Source organism: Orcinus orca, chromosome 10 (genome assembly GCF_937001465.1).
Source record: "Orcinus orca chromosome 10, mOrcOrc1.1, whole genome shotgun sequence".
NCBI lineage: Eukaryota > Metazoa > Chordata > Mammalia > Artiodactyla > Delphinidae > Orcinus > Orcinus orca.
Window position 1 is genome coordinate 9,028,247 of NC_064568.1, and position 17,038 is coordinate 9,045,284.

At 42.9% G+C, this 17,038-nt stretch overlaps 1 protein-coding gene and 1 long non-coding RNA gene across 6 annotated transcripts in view; both read right to left on the bottom strand.

Annotated features, from left to right (window-relative positions):
- LOC125960309 (uncharacterized) overlaps positions 1-123 on the bottom strand; it is a 42,990-nt gene extending 42,867 nt beyond the window's left edge. Inside the window, exon 1 of the long non-coding RNA XR_007469876.1 lies at positions 91-123. This is a non-coding gene — a long non-coding RNA (uncharacterized LOC125960309). The remainder of the gene's footprint in view (positions 1-90) is intronic.
- Positions 1-17,038, bottom strand: part of GRM7 (glutamate metabotropic receptor 7) — an 853,253-nt gene that overhangs the window by 109,197 nt on the left and 727,018 nt on the right. The window lies entirely within an intron of this gene.

Here is a 17,038-nt window from a genome sequence, read left to right on the forward strand (position 1 = left end):
TACAGTGTTGTCCTTTCCTTTTCTATAAAGAGATTACTTCACTTTCATGATAATGTCAAAAGTCCTCACAGGAAACAGAGCTCAGCTTACCAAAGTGGAGAGGTAGGATGAGGCCGCCTTCTAATAAATTGTAAGGGACAAGCCGAATTTGCCTTCCCAGTTTAAAGTGATTTCTAAAAGTCTTCAGTAAAACGAGAGAGAATACATTTTTTTTCATAGTAGCAGTCCCTGTCCCCTCATTTTCTTCCCTCCGATCGGGGGGATGTGCATCTGGCTATACTGTCAGCATGGTGGGCAAGTTCAACACAGATACAGCTCATCACTGAAATGTGATTGGACAATCACCTGTTTTTGTAAACCGGTACAGCATTGGCCAGCTGCTGAAAATCCTGGGGCAGATCAGCCAATTCTGTTGTCACACTTCTTTGTGACACAAGAAGTCACACTTCTTTGATGTGTCTGATCAAACATCTCAGGGAAGTTTCCTTAGCTTGATAGAACAGATGAAATTCCTCCCCCCTGAAATCTGTGTTGCTAAGGGGCCTTTCTTTATGAGTCTCTCCCAACCCTCAAATTATTTAACCTTGAGCTTGGAAATCATCCTTGTCATATGAAATCTGGGGGCGAAAAATAGGCAGGGTAGCAGGCTTATGTATGACCGTGCACCTCAGGCTAAATTTCAGGTGTCAGATTATACTAACAATATAACCTACTTTCCATACCACTTCATTTCTAACTCTGAAGAGAGTCTAATGATTAATTCAAATTAAACTACTCCAAAGCCAAAATGATATGTGTTATAAAACACGAAAGTGAGCTGGCTGAAAAATTTTAATTTTCCCTACTTATTAGCTTTCTGGTCTGGGAATAAATTAAAGGTGCTAATTTCCTGGGTTTCAAATCTATTTTAGAATGCACTAGGCTGAAAGAGAGAGATAGAGGGCAGTGGCGGGGGGAATGGAACGTAGCATAATTTTCTCATCTTTGAGACAGAATTAAGAAACTTGGTTATCTTTTCAGAATTGTGCTGGCTTATGAGATACTATTTTCGAGTTTGAGTGACAAGCTCTGTTACCTGGTCCATAGGATACTTAGCACAAGACAAATGCTTAAAGCTCTGTATCAGTTTGTCGTGGACTGAACTGTGTACTCCAAATATTCATATGTTGAAGCCCTAATCCCCACTGTGAGTAGATTTGGAGGTAGGGCCCGTAAAGGTGGGCCCTAATCAGATAGCAATGGCACCCTTATAAGGCAAGGAAGAGATGCCAGACGACTCTCTCTCCACGTATATATAGAGAGAGGAAAGGCCACATGAAGACACAGCAAGAAGAGATCTCACCAGAAGCTATCCCTGCTGGAATCTTGATCTCAGAATCCCAGCTTCCAGAACTGTGAAAAAAATAAATGTCTGTTGCTTAAGCCACCCTTCTGGTATTTTGTCACGACGGCCTGAGATTATACACAACTCCACCTCCTTCTCTGTTTTGGTCATATAAGTACTGTACGGTGTATTACAGTAAAATCCCACAAGATCATTTCTTGGGCAATTTCAGCTACCTGGGTGAACCCACCATTAAACAATGAAAATAGCTGTTCCAAAACCCACATATTTTAAGCTGTGATAGTTAAGTCACTTCCCTCCTTCACAGAGCCTTTATAAATAATATTACCTATTAGCCTAATAGAAGCATACTGTCTTTTCTAGATTATTGCAATTTTTAGGTATAGGGTAGCTGGAGATGTGGAAAATATATCCTCACGTCTACTCAAAACAGGACAGCAGTTGAGGGTGAACACACACCAAGAACAAGCACTGCTTAAAGACCAGTCATCTAATGGGTCAATGGTGATACACAGCTAAGTAACCACTGTGTAGTCTGAATGATGCCTCTGCATCTTTCTAGAGGTGAGCATCCTTGGGCTCAAATACCAACGAGGTGGCTGGGACTTGGGTCAAGTGCTAGGAGCTGACTAGGACTACTGTCACTTCCCATCCTTCCACTGCCCAAAATGTTCCTCAACCAACGCTCGTTAATACGTGGTGATGGAGTACAAGTGTCTCCTCCTCCAAGAAGCCCTCTTTGACTCTGCAAACTTGAGTTCAACATAGAATGACTGAATTACAAGTGCTCTTCGAGATGTCTGGTCCAAATTACATTATCTTACAATGGAAAAATTTAAGGCGAGTGAGGTTGCCATCATAGGACCAGGACTCCTAGCTTCCAACACTTCCTTTACCTCGACACAGTAAAATATTTACATACAAAACAATTTTAATCTGTAACTGAAAGAAGGAGGAGGCCCAGTTGGTAATGAGTGCTAAGTGTCAAGCACTGAGGATAGGGAGATGAAGAAGAAATAGTTCCAGTTCTTTGTAAAGTCATGGCCTGGGCAAGTTGTGAAATGTACCAGTGGCTTAGAGTAAGGACTTGATCTGAAGTTACTGCCACAGTCCCTGAGCTGGCACACAGTAGGCCCTCAGGAAAAGTGTGTTGGTTACATCAGCTAATAGCTATACTACAATGTAAGTATACACGACCTGTTTTAAGAGGAAGGAACCATGACCCTGTATATCTTGATACTTTGATGAAAAGTTGCCTCCATTTTTATAAAAATCCTGGGAGCTGTGCTTTGGGGTTCTAAAGGAAAATGGTAGATATAGTCTGCCTGTGAGGAGGACATGAATCTGGAGGGGTCAGAGGGCTGAGTGTTAGGGTCTGAATTGTGTCTCCCCACAATTTATATTGGGTTGGCCAAAAAGTTCGTTCGGGTTTTTCGGCACGCGCCTATGGAAAAACCCGAACGAACTTTTTGGCCAACCCAATATGTTGAACTCCCAGCCCACAGTACATCCAACTGTGACTGTATTTGGAGAAAAGGTCATTAGAGAGCTAATTAAGTGAAAATGAGGTCATTAGGGTGAGCCCGCATCCAATATGACTGGTATCCTTATAAGAAGAGGAAATCTGGGGGTAGACATACACATGAACAGAGGGAAGACCGTGTGAAGATAAAGGCAGAAGACGGCCTTCTGCAAGCCAAGGAGAGAGACATCAGAAGAAACCAACTCCACGCCTATCTCTCAGATTTCTAAGCTCCAGATCTGGGAGACAATACATTTCTGTTGTTTAAGCCACCCAGTCTGTGGTACTTTGTTATGGCAGCCTAGCAAACTAACACAATAGGGAACGCACAACTTGAGACACAAGTGTTTCTAGCAAGCTACAGCAGCGAGCTTTCACCTCTGTCTAGTTGAGATCTTGTGGTTTTGACACCGTGTGAAGATCTGTCACGCTGACCTTTCTGTACCTCCGAAGGAAAATTTCTTACTGTCTTGATGAATATGAGCTGCGACTCTTCCAATAGAGAGTAATTAGTTTCTAAGATATCTAATCTTAATAAGCTAACAGGACCCTCTGAAACAGAGGACACGATCCCTGTTCTCTATCCACTGAAAGCTAGAGCATTAATTTGTACTCCAGGTAACATTTTTGAGACTGATTTGCCACCTAAGGTGTGTGCGCTTCATTTCAGACACACTCTGATCAACATGAGAAAAAACACGACCAGCTTTCTTCTTGGTTTTGTACGTGTTAACTCTAAGTGCTAAAAATAACACGGACTGTGCTTTATCACTTTTCCAGTCTCATTTTGCATTTTGTTTGATTTGAACCACAATACTCAAACTTGGGTGCATTTCCAATTTATAGGCAAGAAAGCTGAGGCTCAAAAACTTCCTCAGGGCTTCCCTGGTGGCGCAGTGGTTGAGAGTCCGCCTGCCGAGGCAGGGGACACGGGCTCGTGCCCCGGTCCGGGAGGATCCCACGTGCCGCGGAGCGGCTGGGCCCGTGAGCCATGGCCGCTGAGCCTGCGCGTCCGGAGCCTGTGCTCCGCAACGGGAGAGGCCACAGCGGTGAGAGGCCCGCGTACCGCAAAAAAGAAAAAACTTCCTCAAAACTGAACAGCTCGATAACAGTTGAGGTGGGACAGCCGTCCCATGATGCTTCTCTCCCACTCAACCACTGACCCTTTTAAACCAGGCAACATAGGTATTATTTCAGAGTGTCTAGAAAGTGAAAAGTCAAAGGGAGTGATTGCCTAGGCTCTTGGAGCTGGCCTGCTATAAGACAGTCATAAGGTTAGATCCTGACACGCCGAGCATTTGGTTCTTCTCATGGTTCAACTGCTCCCCCGATACCTCCCAATTCATACGTTAAAGTCCTAAAGCCTCCAGTGCCTCAGAATGTGATCTTATTTAGAAATAGGGGCGTTTACGGGGAGGGGGAAGGGTAAGCTGGGACGAAGTGAGAGAGTGGCATGGACCTAGACACACTACCAAACGTAAAATAGACAGCTGGTGGGAAGCAGCCGCATAGCACAGGGAGATCAGCTCGGTGCTCTGTGACCACCTAGAGGGGTGGGATAGGGAGGGTGGGAGGGAGACGCAAGAGGGAGGGGAGATGGGGATATATGTATATGTATGTATAACTGATTCACTTTGTTATACAGCAGAAACTAACACACCATTGTAAAGCAATTAATACTCCAATAAAGATGTTAAAAAAAAAGATATTCAGAAAAAAAAAGAAATAGGGTCATTGTAAATGTAATTAGCAGGATGCGGTCATACTGGAGCAGGGTAGGCCTCTAATTCAATAGGACTAGTGCCCTTATAAAAGGGGGACATTTGGACACAGGCGGGCATGCAGAGGGGATGCCAGGTGAAGGTGAGGCAGAGGTTGGAATACTGCTTCTACAAAGAATGCCAGAGCTGGTCAGCAAACCACCAGAAGCGGAAGAGAAGCACAGAGCAGACTCCACCTCGCCCTCAGAAGGAACCAGCCCCGCCAACACCGTGGACTGCCAGCCTCCAGACCTGCGAGTCCGTGAATTTCTGTTGTTTAAGCCACCTAGTCTGTGCTCCTTTGCTTCAGTGCCCTAGCAAACTGATACGGTCCTGGTACCCAAGGATGCTCAGGTGATGGTTTTAGAACCGACAGAGGATCTACCTTCTGGACATTTCATCCTGGAGGATCCCATCTATCCACTTACCTCATGGAACTGCTATTTCCTACCCAACAGGACGCCAAGCCTCCATCCAATACCAGTTCGGGAGCTACCTGTCCAAGTAAGGCCTGGGAGGAAGGGACCAGGGCTGACACTGCAGGAGCCTCAGAGGAGGGAGAGCTGCCCAGAGAAACCGGCCCCTGAAATGGGCCTCCTTCACCTCGTGTGATAAGGCCTCTGGATCTCCTGCTGTCCTAAAATAGACCCCCTTCTCCCTAGAAAACAGCTCTACCATGACCGACAACACGATCCCCATCTTCTTGAAACAGCCCTGCTTCTGGCTCTAACGGCAAAGCTGTATGTAACCTGCACACCTTCTGACTTCTTGTTCTCTTTTAACCCCGCTTCTTCGCTCACCTTTTCTCTCCTCCTTCCCTTTGCTGATACTGTCAGCGAAATGCCTGAGGCAAACAGTGCCCCCTCCAGCCTGGGCCTCTCTTTGGAAGTCCTACCATTTCAAATGCCTACGGCCCATTTCCACTTGGATGTCCAATCATCGGTTCAGTGTGAACCTATGAACACAGCCTGTACAAAAGACAGAGCAAAAGCAGACAGACAGCATCTTCCTATTTCTTTACCGCATGAGCTGTGCAGCCCTTATTAGTAAACCACTTCGGAGCCTCAGGTTTCCCATCTGTAACAAGCAAATTATTATTATTATTATTTTTTTTGCGGTACGCGGGCCTCTCACTGTTGTGGCCTCTCCCGCCGCGGAGCACAGGCTCCGGACGCGCAGGCTCAGCGGCCATGGCTCACGGGACCAGCCGCTCCGCGGCATGTGGGATCTTCCCGGACCGGGGCATGAACCCGTGTCCCCTGCATCGGCAGGCGGACTCTCAACCACTGCACCACCAGGGAAGCCCTGCCTTGCTTTTTGCAAGAATTTCATCTTTTTTTTTTATTACTCTCCCGACTTTGAACTTGGGATTCTTTTCTTCTCATTCCTATTTTCTCCAACAAATCTTGTTATTTCTTTGAAAGGTCCCTTGCATGCATTTGACTCCGCATTCCAAAGGCACCACCTCACAGCTGACCCTCATCACAATATAACAGCTACTAGAGGCTTCTGAAGAGTTCTCCTGTCCTGGAAACACTCCCACTGCCCACTGTACACTGATGTGTATAAACAGACCTTCCTAAAGCTTTGCTTTCCTTTCCTGCTCCAATCTTCCCAAGGTTGCCAGCCAGGGGAAGTTCAAACTTTGAAAAGACAAAGTAGAACGGCCAGAAGATTATAACTAATCTTATCTGCAGTAAGATTTTTAAGATACGTTAATGTTCACGGAGGCCCTAAACCTTTTCCATACACGATCTCAGTAAGTCTTTATGACGATTCAGAAACAGTAGATTATATCACAGTCGGTACAGATAATTGGTGAAGAGCTTAACTGTAGATCCTACAAGCTGCTGTAGCACTTTTCATACAGTAAAATTTTGTAATGTGCGAAAAGTATTATGTAAACAACTCCACGTATAGGTTTTGCTAGTGTTATTAGACATTCTTACATTATCAGATACTAGAGTACACACAACCAAGTGTAACTGCATAGGTATTCCAAAGCCAGATGAAAATGATCTGCAGTTTCTGAGCATGCAGGTACAATTACGATTTCCTATGCGGGGTCCTACTTCACATCCTTAATCCCTGGTGTTCACATGGCCTCACTCAGAGGCCGTCCTCATCCCACACGTGAAACAGCAACAAACCCACTCTGATCCCTCATCCTGCTTCACTCTCCTTTATTTTTCTTCACAGCAATCACTATCAGCTCACTTTCTACATTTTTGTTGAATGTACACTCTGAGACTATTGACTTCGGTGCATTGCTGTATCTAATTCTCAGAACAATCTCATTAGATGGACATTGTTACCTCTCTTTATAAAGGGCTGAAATTTAAAGGGCTTTAGGGGTTTGTGCCTGTGCCGGGGGCTTCACGTTTCAGCGTCAAATACCAAGAGCACAGTCCTACAGACACGGCTTCGCCAGCTCCCATAAGCCCGTAGGGGTTCTGCCTCTCTTACTGAGCCTGGGCTAAGTTTTCTTTCAGATTTCACCTCGATCCCTGCTTGAAAGTGGGTCACTTCCACCCTGTTCTACGCCCCAGGACATCACTTCCCTCTCCATAGCACTTAGCGTCACTGCAGTTTTCCACGTATTTGTGGGATGACATAAAGCACGGCACTTCTCCTACCTGACCACAATTCTTGATAACAAGGGCCATGTCCATTACCCCCACGGGTGGACCCTTCACTCACGGTATGCATTCAACTAGATATTTGTGAAAAGTATGAGCGTGGAGCCCCATGTGTTCAAAGCCAAGGTGCTCTCCTGCACTTCGAAAGAAAGGGCAACATGGCACAGGTCGGATGATACAGGCAGAGAAGTTTCAAGCCTGGATTTTGCTCATCTTTTGATATCACATTCCTACCACAGAGTAGGTGCTTCATGAATATGTCATTGAACGGCTGAAGAAACTGACACCTTAAATCCATCCCTGAGCCATTTATAATACTCTGCTCTTTAGTCTTCAGGACAAGAGTGACTCTGCCTTGTGATTTGGGGTAACTCCTCTCCAAGCTTCAGTGCTTTTGTCTGAAAGATGGAGATGACCACACCTTCTTTCCAGAACTGCAAATATTAAGCGAGATAATGGATCCAGACATAAACTTACAGTCTGATGAGGCGAGAGATGTGCTGTTCAAGCATCTCCCCCAGATTCATCGGCAGTATTTTAACACCCCATTCCCCTTTATCTTGATCCCATCTTTCATGTTCTTGCTTCTCTTGGTGAAAAGTCCTCCAGGCTTTCCACGATGTCAGCACATAGCTGGGCTGCCACAGTGACGCCCGTGTCGGCTTTTTCCATTAGGAACTCCTATTTTCAGGAGCTCCGTGTGTTAGTGGAGACTCTGTGGTTTCCTCATTTTCCGTAATTGCTGTGAGCTACCACCTTTCTCCATGTGAATGACATTTCGCATACTTCCCTGGTCTGAACAGCACCCAAGAAACCACGTTTCATTGATCAGGGCTGTTTTCTTTCCTTTGAGAGCGCATTTAAAAAATAAATGATAAAAAGGGTCCTGTAACAGCATATGGGTAAGAAAGACACGTTTCGGATATTCAGGCACTTCCCCTGCCTCTCACCCTCAGCTGAAGGGACTAATGCAATACACGTCTTACGGCGGCATTCCGGTGGACGCTAATTTCATCTATAATTCTTCTGGCAGAGTCCACATTCTGTGTTTAATTAACTAAACGACTTGAGCCATCCAATCCTTGTTGCTACTAATGTATCACAATTAGAGCAAATGGTAGCCATGGAAACCACAGGCTCCGTCATAATTCGTCAAACAAGGATGGCTTTATTTTGGAGCCCATCAAGTACACGACTCTGCACACCATACGGTTATTGCTGAATGGGGATTTGGTCATTTTGGAATGTAATGTGAAGCTCCTCATTTCAACCGAATCTCATTATAAGGAGTCTGTCATTTTACTCAGGTTGCTAAGTTCCATTCATTTCCAGATCCCTCATATTTGTGTTCATTTAGAGAGGTATTGAAGTCCATAAAAATAGATCTGAATTCAGATCTAGCCCCCACCTGTGGGGGTGGGGAAATGCATCCCTTTTCTATGGTATAACACGGAAAAGATAAAAATCTGTTTTGGGCTAATGCTGGGACAACCTGGAAATTAATTATTCACCTGCTTCTCTAAGTTGGGTTTTTCTCCCTACTCCCTTGTGGCAGGAATATTCGTTTCAATTATTTGGCCACCAGGGTCTGCTCCACCACTGGCAAGGTACACTATCGAAATTCTGGACAAGGCTGCTGTAACATAACAGGCAAGGAGATGGGATCTGTTGCTCCCAAATAGGCATTGCTAAATGGTAGCTTTTACCATTTGGGTCATTTTAAAGCAATTTCTGTACTGTATAACCGGATATCAAAATGAAGAGAAAAGTAACAGGCTACATGCCTCGACCAGCATATAAAAGCCATTTCAGGAACAAAGTCACATACGTATAGGGACGGGTACCTCGTATATAATATCGGTGCTGGGCCCACGTGCCGGTACACTGCCTGCTACGATATAAACATAAACCGAGAGTACTGACCTGCTACTCATTTCCTGAAGATCCCTTTCTGAAAGTAAACTGTGGTTTTAAGTTAGAACCGTCCATGGAGACAGTCACTTAATATTGTATCGAAAATCCTGAAACATGACCCTCTTTCCCTAAAAGATGTTGGGGTCAGCGGAATAACTAGAGTTGGCAGAAAGAACAGACAGTACCTAGTTAAATGTAAATTCTGGATAAAAAAAAAAAGGGATGCATTTTTAGTAGGAGTATGTCCCAAATAGTGCCTGTTTATACTAACAATGATTCATAGTTTATTTAAGATTGAAATTTCATTGAGCAAACTGTATTTTTATTTGCTCCGTCTGGCAACTCTGGAAGCAAAATTTGTGCAGAGATCATTTATTTTTCAGTCTTGAAACACTATTAATGCTGTTACAGGTCTCCTTTTCTACGTCTTCATACTCAGCTCCCTACCAGTAAGGGGAGGGGCCATGAGACTTGGGAGAAAAAAAGTGGCAAGAGTGGTGGGATCTTTGTGGTCGGCATTCAGTTGGCTGCCATTTCGAAAAGAAAGGCAGGGCTTCCCCGGGGGCGCAGTGGTTAAGAATCCGCCTGCCCATGCAGGGGACATGGGTTCAAGCCCTGGTCCGGGAAGATCCCACACACAACACGGAGCAAGTAAGCCCGTGCGCCACAACTACTAAGCCTGTGCTCTAGAGCCCGCGAGCCACGACTACTGAAGCCCGTGTGCCACAACTACTGAAGCCTGTGCGCCTAGAGCCTGTGCTCCGCAACAAGAGAAGCCACTGCAATGAGAAGCCCGTGCACCGCAACGAAGAGTAGCCCCTCGCTCGCTGCAACTAAAGCCTGCATGCAGCAACGAAGACCCAGTGCAGCCAAAAATAAAAATTAATTGTTTAATTTTTAAAAAAGAAAGGCAAAGGCAGAATTTTAAGAAAATGGCACTGGACTGCCGGAACGTTTCGGTAACACCTGTCTCACTCATCATGGACAACCGAGGCTAGATCCGATGAACTCTGAGGAAGGAGAACTTAGAATGTTAAGACATAAAATGTGAGACTGTTTATGAGTCCCGGCCATTTCTTCCAAGGGAGAACTCTCTCACACAGAGTTGCATGCTTTCCATCTGCCGTGAGTAAGCCCTCCACACACTGAATCCTGCCATAAGTAGGCCCACGATCCACTGAGAGCATGTTGCCTTAAACATAAATTGCTGGATAACTTCCATGTGCCACTGCTTTGGCTCAGAAGACATACGGCCAACACGGCAGTTGACAGTGATCCCTGCAAGATGGGTCCCTTGGGAGTGGCTTCCGAAGTCACCTCTCCAACTTTCATGTTGTTCCAAAAATGAGCTCCCTTACTCCACTAAGCCACACTGGTTAGTACGTCGGCCCTTGATATCTTGCTTTCGGTCTTCACTCAAACTCCTGAAACCAGGTAGCTCTTTCTACGCAAAGGCCAACATTTTCTGAAATCCATCCATTTCTCCCTTCCTTGTAAGTACCCGCGGGTGGACTCAGAGCCATTCTGTTGCACAGTCCGATTCACTGACACCTGACATTTGAGTGACACCCCAATTCCTCAGTTTCATCAGTTAGGGCCACTTTAGCCTTCACATTAGGTCGATAACCTAAGTTGTTAGCTGGAGTGGCGTCACACCACCAGAAAGGAGAAAAGTGCCTTCAAGTTACAGTTAATTAACTTCATTAAGGGCGACAGCGTTCCGTGACATGTACTGGCAACGTGGGCAGACTAAGATGAGCCTAGCGCATCTCATTTCCCGAACATCCTGGGCTTTCTTGTGCCTCCGCCCCATCGCCTTCTCCTCACTAGCGTTAGGGTCCAAGGAAAATTCACCTACATACTCTCCAGTCTAAGATAGGACCAATTTCTGACAATGTATCCTCTGGACCGCCAGTGATAAAAACTTTTATAAAGCAACATTCACTACAGCTTTGCATTCCCCGAAGGGACCGAAAGTGGGCAATTTCTGCTCACAGACTGGTGTGTTCCTGGACCAGAGGACTGGACCTTCAAATGGCTTTTCTGCATCATGATCAGGAAGGGGCTGCGGACATGCCTGGCCCGCCGTAACTGACACCCTTCAAGGTATGTCCTCCTAAGAGACCCAGTGGATGGAGCAGTTGCTTGACAGCTCCTGGGAAAGAGACGAGGCTTTGTGTTGGTGAGTCATGCAGGGGATTCTAGGTTACAGTCAAGATAGACTTTGAAAACTAATGTTCATCCAGGCTCAATTCAATAGTCTATTCTTACTCTATTTGCAATATTTAATTGGGTTCTTTAAAATCACTGTTGGCAATAGAAAAAGGACCTAGAGATCATCATACTAAGTGAAGTAGGTCGGACAGAGAGAGACAAGTATCATATAATATCACCTATATGTGGAATCTAAAAAATGATACAAATGAACTTGCTTACAAAACAGAAATAGACTCACAGACAGAGAAAATAATCTTATGGTTACCAAAGGGGAAAGGTGGGCATAGGGATAAATTAGGAGTTTGGGATTAACATATACACACTACTATATATAAAGTCGATAATTAACAAGGCCCTACTGTATAGCACTGGGAACTCTACTCAATATTCTGTAATAACCTGTAAGGGAAAAGAATCCAAGAAAGAATGGATATATGTACATGTATAGCTGAATCACTTTGCTGTACGCCTGAAACTAACGCAATATTGTAAATCGATTATACTGCAATATTAAATAAAAATTACATTAAAGAAAAATAACCTACTTGGACCTAGAGTAACCAACAATAATAAAATCAAAAACAAAAACCTTGCTCCCCCGTCCCACCTCTTCTCTGACCACTTGGAAAGTGGTCACGTTTCCTAAATGTTCCTTTTGACATTTAGGCACACAGTCTTGGACTGCTACGGCTACTATTGGCTAGCTAGACCCGGCATTTTCCTTTGAACAAAAACTTAGGTGGGACTTAATGAACGCTATGCAAGTTCCAAAGGCAAGAGTGCTTTCTAAGCATTAGCTTATTTAATGATCACGCAACCCTACCATGTAGATACCACCATTTCCGCATTTTACAAATGAAGAAACTGAGGCCGGAAAGGTGAATGATTCACTCTAAATTATCCCCACCTCTTTCATGCAGAGGTGGGGTTTGAGGCTTGGCTCTATATAAAAAATTTTAAAAATGAAAGTAATAACTATATCAGCCAACAGTTACGACGCACCTACTGTGTGCTGGTCACTGAGATAAGCGTTATCCAGTCTTCCCTTCAGCAGTCCTGTGCTAAATAAAGGTGTTCCTACCCTCTCGCCACCACTTTGCCTATAAGAACACTACGGCACAAAAGGGGTTCAGTGATCTGCCCAGGGGTCAGTGCTGCACCCAGGGACAGTGGTGCCGGCCCAGCGCTCTTAAGGGCCGCGCTTCGATCCCCCTCACCACCCCATCCCATCCCGCCAGCCCCACGCCCCACTGTCCTGGGGTATTTATTACCGAAATGCAATGGTTTTCGTTTACTTCTTAAAATCCTTGCTCTTTAATAAAGGTGAATATTTGTAATTGTTTGTCCAAAAACAACTCCCCTCAAATCTCTCCAAACTCTTCTCTCTCTCCAGGAAGTTAATATCTTAAGTGTCCTGCTGCATTCACTCTGTTATTTTGTGCATACGGCTCTATCAAGCCTGTCCACCCTGTCTTAGAGTTGTTTTCTGTTTCAGATTTTTCCTCTCCTTGATTTATTTGTTTCCTCACTTGCAAGTTTTATATAAATATATATGTACACACATACAGACATATATACATAAATATATGGTTTATGTATATATACTTTATATATATATACACACACACACACACACATATATATATATATAAATGGTTTCTGGATTGTTTTTCTCAGTTCTTCAAATATTTTTCAAATTTATATTTATAGATTTTGCTTTTTAAATTTAGCTGTTTTTTTTTTTTTTATCTACAGTGTCCTTTTTGTATAAGACATGACGTATGGGTTGAAATATTTTTTCCTCCCATAATGGATAATCCAGCTCGTCCCACATTATGCACTGAGCAGAACATCCTAACTTGATGATTTACAATGACACTTTTATTATAAACCAAATTTTCCCATAAACATGAGTCTCTTTCTGTACTCTCTATTATGTTCAGTTGAGCAATTTATCACCCTTACAACAATTCCACAACATTTTAATTACATTGGCTTGGATGTATATACTGCCGTGTGATATGGTAAATCACTAACACTCCTTTTCCAAACTTGTCGTTATTCTTGTTTCTTCCAGATTAGCTTTAGAATCAGTTTACCTAATTCCATTTTTATAATTTCTATCAGAATTACATTGCATCTATAGGTGAATTTCGAACTGAATGATCAATTCTTTTTTCCCGCCAGAAGCCTTACTCTCAATTCATGAGGCATCTTTTAAGTTTTCCTTTCTGAAGTCAGTCATTATGGCAATAAAACTATGGTCTAAGGCAGGGTTTCTAAGCTAATCAGTGCTTTTAATTAGTAATTTCAGGCTTCCCATTGTGCTGATCAAAAAAATGTTGAGGTTCTCCTACATGTCTTATCTCCTCTTTAAGACGTTTATTACACATACAGAGGAGACACCATATATACATACTTTGTGAGAGAAGAAAAACATACAGAAAAATGCATGATCCAGGAGTTAATGAGCGCTAGATTGCGGTGTGCGGAGAGTTCAGTGTGGCTGGAGTCTTGATGGGAAGCTGCAGGGGTGGGGGAATGATCTCGGTCCTGACAGACCGACTCAAAGTTTGGAGCAGCCTACGCCATCAGCAAAGCGCTGGCTTCCCTGCCTGCAGCAGGAATTCTGGGATAGCATCCTGGGCTTCAATGATTCAAGAAGGATCGTCTGCATCACGTGTAACAAGCACACAATACATGGATGTATACACTTGAAAATATTCTAAGCCATGAAGAAAACGTTTTTTTTTTTGCACGGGGGTGGTCTTTAGTGTTGAAAGAGCCGTATGCTTTTCATCTCAGAAGCTTAAAAATGTGTGCAAATTGTTGCCCGTGGTAAAGTCTGTTAGCGTAAGACATTACATTCTCTACATAGAAAGTAAACATTTTTATTTGACCTTTGAGTAAAATAATATCTAACTAGAGCATCATTAAAAATTGCATTTGGGGACATTTCTGCTAATGGCTTACACCTTATTTCAGACCAACCCTTCCATTGAGGACAACACGAAAAACTGAACAAACTTGAATATATTTTTACCTATCTACCTGTGTAGATATCTTATCTAGTCAGTTTCAAGCACTGAAGAGCTAACAGACAGAAAAGAATCCCAGGGGGATTATTCTAAGTGAGAAGGGAAAAAAAAAAATCGGAGTGAAGCAATCCTGGCATTTCGGGCAGCCTTTTCCCCCATCCTCTTCTATTTTGTTTTTCCTCAAGAACCACATGCTTATTCTGGAAAAACCTCCTATATATCCAATCTTTAGTTTGAGACTTCTTAGGGCCATAAGCTAGAAATAGGGACTACCTAGGGAATCAGCTTAGCCTTGCTTAAAAGCAAAACTCAGTCTTCTCTGGATAGAATATTAGTATCTACTACTTCAAACTATCTGTATGACTTCCCTCACACGGTGTCAGCAGGCATTAATTATTGGTATTCAACGTAACAGGATTGAAAAAGGATGGCAACAAATTCATAACTTAGTGCATTAGAATAGAGCTCAAGAGAAAATGGATTTAGAAGATTTGTCAGAAGCAAAAAACCCAAAAGAGAAATTTATGAAAAACAACGGACACATTAAGACATTCTAAGTTACTTAAACTTAGAATTTCAGTATTAATTAAAATTGAGCATGGGGAAGACATAATATTTAATTAGATAATGGCTGAGAATGAATAAAACTGATAAAATATGATGGAGACAGTGATACACCGATTTTAAAAAATGCCGCAAAACTCTATGGCAGGATGGATACACACACGCACATGCACACACAACATACAATTGATGAAAACCAAGGAGGATATCTTGAAAACAGATAGAAAAAAATTAAATACATATTGCTTTCAAAGGAAGAAAACTATGGCTGACTTCTCAACAAAATCTAAGTCAAACACCATAAAATGCTATCTTTAAAGTGGAACTGATAAATAGCATATGATAATGCTTATATGTGGAATCTAAAAAAATGATACAAATGAACTTATTTACAAAGCAGAAACAGATTCACAGACATAGAAAACTTATGGTTACCAAAGGGCGAAGGGGAGGGGGGAAGGATGAATCAAGAGTTGGGGATTAACATATACACACTACTATGTTTGCAGCGGGTAACCAGCAAGGACTTACTATATAGCACAGGGAGCTCTACTCAGTACTCTGTAATAACCTCTATGGGAAAAAAATAAGAAAAAGAATAGATATATATGTGCGTATAACTGAATCACTCTGCTGTATACCTGAAACATTGTAACTCAACTCTATTTCAGTAAAAAATTAAAAAGTAAGGTGGAACTAAATTTCCAAACAAAAACTGAACTGCCCAATAGGTATGACACAGACAGAAGGAAAAGTGAGTTCAGGTCACAGTTCAGAGATTTAAGAAGAAACGATGGGTCAGAAAGAATATGTAAGCGGGAAGGTATAAATGAATCTTAAATCTATTATACAATAGTACTGACTTTTCTGGTATAAAATGCATAACAACAGTGACATACAAATAAGGAAGGGAGTTCATGGAATTACTATTCCAAGACATCAGCAGTATCAGAAAAAAAAAATGGTAAAAGTAATCATTCCTATTAGACTTTGATTCAAGATGCCTGTTAGGGGTAACTAAAAACAACAGGTTAAAGCAGGAGAGGGAAATGAAAACGTTCTATATTTGTTTTGTGTTCCTTTCTTTCTTTCTTTCGGATTAGTCAAGAGTGACAAACTCAAAGATTAATCTTGCCAGATTAGATTATAAAATAAAACCCAGCTATACACTTTAAATGTAAGGGGAGAGAAAGTCCAAAGCAGGATAGAAGAGGTATTCCTCTTGAACTTGACTGTTTACTGTAAACCATCTGAGAAGTGGGCCAAGGTTGGGAATTCTGGGGGTTTTAGCTTCAACTGGCTTCTTCAGTTTCTGCCATCACTCCACACCTACTAAGGAGTGAGTGACAGGAAGGGGGCACAAGGGGCATTTCCGGATGCTGGTAATGTTCTGATTACCAATTTGGGGCCTGGTTATCTGGATGTGTTCATTTCGTGAAAATTCTTTGAGATGTCCCTGTATGGTTCAGGTACTTTATTTAAATTAATCAACTCGATTTTTTTAAACTAAGGTTTACCACAGGTTAAACAATGATCTTATCAGAACTTCTAATATAAAAACTAAGTTTTCCCAGACTTTCCTTGTATCAAGACTTAGGTAGGGTGTGTAGATTAATCAAAATATCAAAATGTGGAGGTCTTGATGTCACGAGATGAGACCCAACATCATCATCTTCTGAGTCAGTTTAAATGATGCTCTCACGCCATGATGTTTAGAAGAGGCCTTAGAGAGGAAACTTAGGCTGGGATCACCTACTTCCCCAGTCATGGGTCATGTATATTTGGGACGTACGTTCTCCCTTGTTAAAGTAAAAACCCAACATTCGGCAACTTCTAGAGAAAAGCAGCAACTCAGTACACTCAGCAGATGAGGACATTTTCTCCTCCGCTTCCCTGCCCTGGGAGAAATGACGGCCTTATGTTTATTTTCTGAGTGTCAGGGATGAATAATACCACATATTTGGAGGGTTCATCCAATGCCCAGTCACCATCTGGGCTGAACTCTAGCTGCCTTTACAAACGTTTTGTCAGCCATAATT